This window comes from Chinchilla lanigera, unplaced genomic scaffold (genome assembly GCF_000276665.1).
Source record: "Chinchilla lanigera isolate Chin_1 unplaced genomic scaffold, ChiLan1.0 scaffold00051, whole genome shotgun sequence".
In the NCBI taxonomy this organism is placed as follows: Eukaryota; Metazoa; Chordata; class Mammalia; order Rodentia; family Chinchillidae; genus Chinchilla; species Chinchilla lanigera.
The window spans coordinates 3,568,445-3,575,020 of NW_004955452.1; the positions used below are offsets into that span (position 1 = coordinate 3,568,445).

Here is a 6,576-nt window from a genome sequence, read left to right on the forward strand (position 1 = left end):
ATCTGGGGGCCGGGGATACAGCTCAACGGCACAAGCGCCTGCCTGGCAAGCTCAAGGTCCTGAGGTTGATTCCCGGTACGGAAAAAAAAAAAAAAGCCCTGTCTGCTGAGTCCCAGCCCCAGAGTTTCCAGCAAGTCTGAGTCGGCTCTTGAGAACTTAAGTTTCTGACCAGTTCCTGGGTCACACTAATGCTGTGGGTTGTGGAACCCCACTTTGAGAGCCACTGGTCTAACAATCTCTCCATTTCCACCCCAGGGCCTGGGCAATGGCGGCTCCCTCTCCTGGGAATGGCCATCCCCAGACCTCTGTCCCTTCCTTGGAGGAGCCTTCCTTGACAACCCACTTTTTTTTTTTTCTTGGTACCAGGTATCAAACTCAGGACCTCACACTTGCCAGGCAGAGACTGTGCCACTGAGCTGTATCCCCGGCCCCTGACCGCTCACTTTAAAGTGCCCCATCTGTCACTATCTTCTTGCCCCATTTTACTTTCTTTGGGACACCTAGGTATCATCAGAAATTATCTATTATCTGGGTTTTTTTGTTTTTGTGGTGCTGGGGGTGGAACCCAGGGCCACGTTCATGCACAAAACAAAATAAATCAAGTCCAAGAAGACAGGCACACACACACACACACACACACACACACACACACACACACACACACACACACTCCTGTAGTCCTAGAACTCTTGGGAGGCTGAGGCAGGGAGATCACAAGTTTCAGCAGAGGCTGGATAACTTAGTAAGACCCTGTCTCCAAAAAAAAAAAAAAAAAAAAAAGCCAGAGATTTAGCTCAGTGCAAAGGCCCTGGGTTCAATCACCAATACTGAAAACAACAACAACAACAACACAAAAAAACAGTCCACAGCCTGACCCGGGGCCCTCAGCCAGCATAGTGTGGCAGGCAGCAGTTGCACAGAATATCTATTAAACTCAAAGTGTGGAGGTTGGGACCCTGCGCCCTGGGGAGCCGGGTGGGCTGTTGACACAGGTTAGAAAAACTCATCCTCTTTGGGGGTAAAGGCAGGGTGCGGTGAGGAAGAGTTTAAAATAGGTGACCTTTTCAAGCAGATGCGGGAGGAAGGAAGGGCCTGCTGACATCACAGCTGTGAGGCCCAGAGCTCCGCTGCGGCCTAGCGGCCAGGGCCACCAGCGCGAACCCCAGCCTGAGTCACTCCCACCTGTAAGGCAGGCAGCGGGGGCAGGCGTGGGGTGGGGCGCGGGGCCGAGGGGCCACAGGTGGTGGCCGTTACCAGCTTGGGCCTCCTCCCTTCTCCCCGAAGTCCCCCTCCAGCCATGCACTGCGCTCTGCACTTGGAGGCCTGGCCAAGGCGAGGGTCCTCAGTTTCCCGTTATGGGAAGCCGGGACAGCGGAGGAAGCATTTGGACTCCAAAGTCTCTGAGAATCAAGGCAGGTTCTCTGCTCATCTGAGTGACCTCACCCCAGCTAGTCACTGTCGCTTCTCTCTCACATCTGTCTTGGTTCTAAAGCCTGGACCCATCCTGTCTCGGCCCCGCACCCTCTGCCCGCTGCAGTATGTCAGTGCCTCCTCTCCTGAGCAAATGCTGTCCTTGTGTCCTCCAAGCTTGGGCGTGCTGGGTGCAGGACAGGAAGGAGCATGGCCTTGGGAGCCTGGCAGAGCTGGTTCCGACTGGGCCCCGTTGCGATATTCTTGGTGGACCCCTACCTTCTGGCCTCAGTTTCCCTTTCTGTAGAGTGGGCCTGCTACCCTGGAGCTCGCGGTTAAGATCAAAAATGATCCTGCTGTGAAAGTTGGTTTCGTTTGCTCCCCCACTTCCCCCTGGCCCTAGTTCCAGTCACCGCTGCCCTGCAGCTTTTCAGAATTTCTTAACAGGATGAATCTCTGTCACACCAAGGGCCCCTGGGCCAGGCCACCACAAAACCTCTACCCCAGCCTGGCCGAAACAGAGATGGTGCACACACTGCTACTCTGTGCCTCTGCTCATAGCTGGGAGGAGGCAGGAAGGGTCCCTGAGCACCAGCCACCGCCAAGCACCCTGCCAGGCGCTCTACATGCATCAGCCTCCCTCTGCCTCTTTGCTGTGAGCTGTCATCGTCCCCACCAGGAAGGGAAGGCCGGAGAGCTGTCCTGACTTGTCCTGGCAGAGATCTGCGAGTGACGGGGCTGGAGAAGCGGGCAGGAACAAGTTTGTGAGGAGTTTGGAAGACACTTTACCTTGAGGGCAGTGGGGAGCCTTGGCAGGTTTTAGACAGGGAGCTACCTTGATCAGACTTGGGCTGTAGGCTGGACAGGGTTGAGACAGGTAGGGAGGAAAAGAGAAGGATACTAGTGTGATTTCCACTTTCCAGGTTGAGAGAGAGAACTTACCCTGACAAAGAGGGAAAGTGATGTGGGTGGGGAAGCTGCACCTGTGACCTGGAATGAGCCTTTTGAGCTGGGATTGGGTGGGGAGCTTGCCGCAGACCCATGTTGCCTAATATAGGGGCTGTGTGGTCTTGGGCAAGTGGCATGGCTTCTCTGAATCTCTAGTTCCTCATCTGTTAAATGGGCTTAATCACAGTCCGACTTCCTGGGAGGGGTGCGTTCACTGCAGTGAGTAAGACATGCAAAGCAAGCACCGGGCTCCACCTCGGCAGTGTGGGAGGGGAAGCCATCCGGACTGGTAACCCTCCTGCTGTGACCCTCCTGCTCCCAGGACACCTTCCAGCAGGCGGGACTTCCGCACCCAGCACATTCCCACGCCCTGGGACCTCAGGTGGGCTTCCCTCGATGACGCTCCTGGTCCTGGCGGGGGAGGGGCAGTGGCCAAGCGTGCAGGTGCAGCCTCCGTTCCCCCCTGTCTATTTCCAGCCTGGCTGCCTGAGGCCCTGCCAGGTGTGGGCAGTGAGTCAGAGCCAGGTGGAGAGGACATGGCAGCCCTGGAGCCCGAGCTGTCCCAGCCTCCCTCCCTCGGCCTCTTCCAAGAGCACTTTGATGGGGGAAGGGCTGGGCCAGCGCCAACCCCCATCCCTAGTCACTGTCACCAACAGACAGGGGGACAGAATCCCCACATGCCTCATACCCACTTCTTTGTTGACTAGAGGTGGGAGCAGAGGCATATCCTGTTTCTTGCACCCCCATGTGTCTAGGACAGGGCTTAGCACATAGTAGGGATGCAGTAAATGTTCACTGACTGAGTGAACCGTGTTAGGACAGGACTTCAGAGAAACAGGGCTTGTCCCAGGGCTCTGGCGACAGACAGGTTGTGGGTGACATTGGCAGGGAAATTTCCGTTGGCCTCCGTTTGCTCATCAGTGAAATGGGGATAACAGTGTGGAGCGTCTTGGAGACCATTGTGAGGTGTAAGGGAGGCAACTTAGCAACTGCTGGGCCTCAGACTGCATCAGAAAGGCACTGATTCCCTTCCGTGACAGGCATTTATTATGGTGCCTGCTTCTTCCCAAATAGTCAGGCCACGGTGAGTAAAGCTTCTGAGATCGAAGGTGTCAACTTGAATCCTGGACTGCCTTTCACTTGGCTTTGTTACCTAGGACAAATCACTAGTCCTCTCGGAGCCTCAATTTCTATGTATTTATTTATTGGTACAGGGAATCGAACTCAGGACCTTGCACTTGCCAGGTAGGCGCTTATGCCGCTGAGCTATATCCCTGACCCGGAGCCTCGATTTTTTTATTTGTGAAGCAGGTCTGCTGAGGCCACAGTGAGGATTTAGTACAGCATGTTGTGCAAAGGTCCCAGCGCAGTGTCTGGTGCATGGAAGAAGCCATGACATCGAAGATCAGGCTTGTACCTGGTCACAAGGCTCAGCCACGTGTCGGGGTAGAGCAGAGAGCCTGGGGAGGGAAGGCAGAGAACTGTGCTCTGGAACTGACTTTGAAGCCATCTGCTCTATGTCCTTGGCCAAGTCCTTCCAGCTTTCTGGGCTCAGCTTCCCACCTGTAAAACAAAGGACTTGGACCCGTGGACCGGGTATCCTGGCTGTGGCAGGTGTCATAGTCAGGGGCCGGTGAGGTGATGCTACAGTAGAAGAGCGTGGGTGACCTTAGTGTGTCTCACATGTACCTGGCCCTGGCTGGAAGCTGGTCACATGTACACTGGGCCTGACCCTGCAGGCAGTGAGGACAAGCCCAAGGCAGGGGGCAGTGCTCTCTCCCCCACTGTCCCCCAACAGGCTGCTCCCAAAAGCCTTGTACCCCTATCATCCTGATCTGTCACGGTGCACAGTGACATGGTTACTACATGGGCCTAGTTTTATTCATGTAGAAACAGCCTAGAGAGGTGAAGGCACTCTCTTGAGTGTTCAGCAAAGGAGAAGAGCCAAAACTTGACCTCAGTTCTCCTGCTCCCAGGCCTTTCCTGATCCACCCAGGGTCTCCCACAAGGAGTTTTCTCCACCTGGACATCACTGCCTCTGCTCTGGGCCCTCCACCCAACTAATGTCCTCCCCAAGTCACCCTATCTTCTCCCAGGCCGTCCTGTACCCTGGTTCTTACTGAGTTTTCTGGGACCCTGATCACTTGGCTAATGCACTCATGCATCCATCCATGCATCCATCCACTCATCCATCCACTCATCCATCCACTCATCCATCCACTCATCCATCCACTCATCTATCCATCATCCATCCATCCATCTGCCCACTCATCCATCCATCCACCCGCCCACTCATCCATCCATCTGCCCACTCATCCATCCATCCATCCACTCATCCATCCATCCATCCATCCATCCATCCATCCACCCACTCATCCATCCATCCATCCGCCCACTCATTCATCCACTCATCCATCCATCCATCCATCCATCCATCCATCCATCCATCCACCCACCCACTCATCCATCCACTCATCCACCTACCTATCCACTCACCCATCTATTCATCCATCCATTACTCAGTCAGCCAGCCACTCATTCATTCATTTTTTCAACAAATATTTATTGAGTGGTCTCTATAGTGCCCAGCTTTATTTGATGGCATCAGGGATACAGACAGGTGAATAAAATACCATCCCTGTCCTCGTGGGATTTACTGTCGTAATGGAGGGAACAGGTCATAAACTACAAGTGGCTCTGAAGAAAGATAAAGCAGGGTCTGAGGATGGGAGGAAGGGTGTGATCTGAGATGGGAAGGCCAGACACAAACACCTGACTGTAATGCAAGTGCCAGATGCCGATGCTGAGCGCCTGCCAAGCGCGCTGGCGGCCTGGCGGAGGGGGCAGCTCATTCTTCTAGAGAGGCTACAAGGCAGTGCTGAGCGGGTCATCGGGGAAGGTGTCACAGACACTGCCACCTGAGCTGAGCTACAGAGGAGACTATACCAGGCCAAGCACTCTGTGTGTGTGTGTGTGTGTGTGTGTGTGTGTGTGTGTGTAAAGATGGGAGGGGCCAGGAGCATGGCAGCGTGAGTGGAGACACAGAGCCAAAACTGGAACCAGATGGTAAAGGGTGTCTAATGGACTTGATCCTGAGAGTGATAGGGAGCCCTTGAGGGTTGTTGAGGAGGGGAGGAACACCTGCAGCTGGATTTTAGAGCTCTTACTACCATGGTGGTGGGAGGGACTGGAGGGCCCAGGCTCCAGAGCCCAGGTGTGGAGAGGTCAGTTGAGGCTGGCCTCCGGGGCCTGGAGTTTGGAAAATTCCACCCTCCCAGGGAGTCATGGCCTACAAACACCCAGAACTGGATTCCACAGGAGGCAGTGGGGAAGGAGGGAGGGCTCACAGACTGCAGCCAGACAGAACCAGACAGGCGCAGGTTTGGGGCTGAGCCGAAGGGGAGAGCGACCCAGGAGTCAGCCTTGGAAAAGCCGGAGTGAGCGGCGCACTGGCGGTGCTCAGCGTGTGACCAGGTGGCACACACAGCCCGTCCCGGAGAGACGCCGAGGCCCGGCTTTCCATTTCCGCAGCAACACCGTGTGCCAAGAGCTTTGCTGCTTACCGTGTCACAGTCTCACGGCGTCGTCTGAGCTCGTGCTCTTAACACCCCCTTGCCCAGGTGTGGGGACTGAGGCTCGGGACGGGCAGTCACCTGATCAAGGCTGCGCGCTGCTCTAGAGCTGAAGCCCAGGTCTGGGCGGCTCCACAGTGCGCGAGGCCCCGCCCATAGTGCAGGTGTAGGCGAAGGAGTCGGGGAGCGGCTGCTTTGGATCTGGCTGACCTCTCTGGCCTTGAGGTGGCTGTGATCTTGGGACAGTAAAGCCTGCCATCTGTGTGCCCGCAAGTGCTGAGTTTAGGCAGCAGATTTGGGTGTATCCCTTCTAAACTCCACACTGAAGCCTAATCCTCGATTCGACGGTATTAATGGTGGGCCTTTAGGAGGTGATTAGGCCACGAGGGCTCCAGTTTCGTGGATGGCATTAGTGGCCTTTAAAGGGCTGGTGGGAACCAGCTAGGCCCTTTGCCACCACCTCTTCCACCACTGAGGACTCGGCATCCCGCTCCTCTGCAGGGCTCAGCAACAAGGTGAGACCAGGACCTCACTGGACATTGACTCAGCCCGGGCCTTGATCTTGGGCTCCCCACCCTCCAGAACTGTGAGAAAATACACTTTTCTATTTATAAATTACCCAGTCTCTATAAATATAAATTATTTA

General features: G+C 55.2%; 1 long non-coding RNA gene across 2 annotated transcripts in view; it reads left to right on the forward strand.

The window, feature by feature from the left end:
- The first annotated feature begins 2,630 nt into the window (after window positions 1-2,630).
- The window catches only part of LOC102017530, a 29,131-nt gene continuing 25,185 nt past the window's right edge, over window positions 2,631-6,576 (forward strand). For both annotated transcript variants that reach the window (XR_262646.2, XR_001236010.1), the window contains exon 1: window positions 2,631-2,740. This is a non-coding gene — a long non-coding RNA (uncharacterized LOC102017530). The remainder of the gene's footprint in view (window positions 2,741-6,576) is intronic.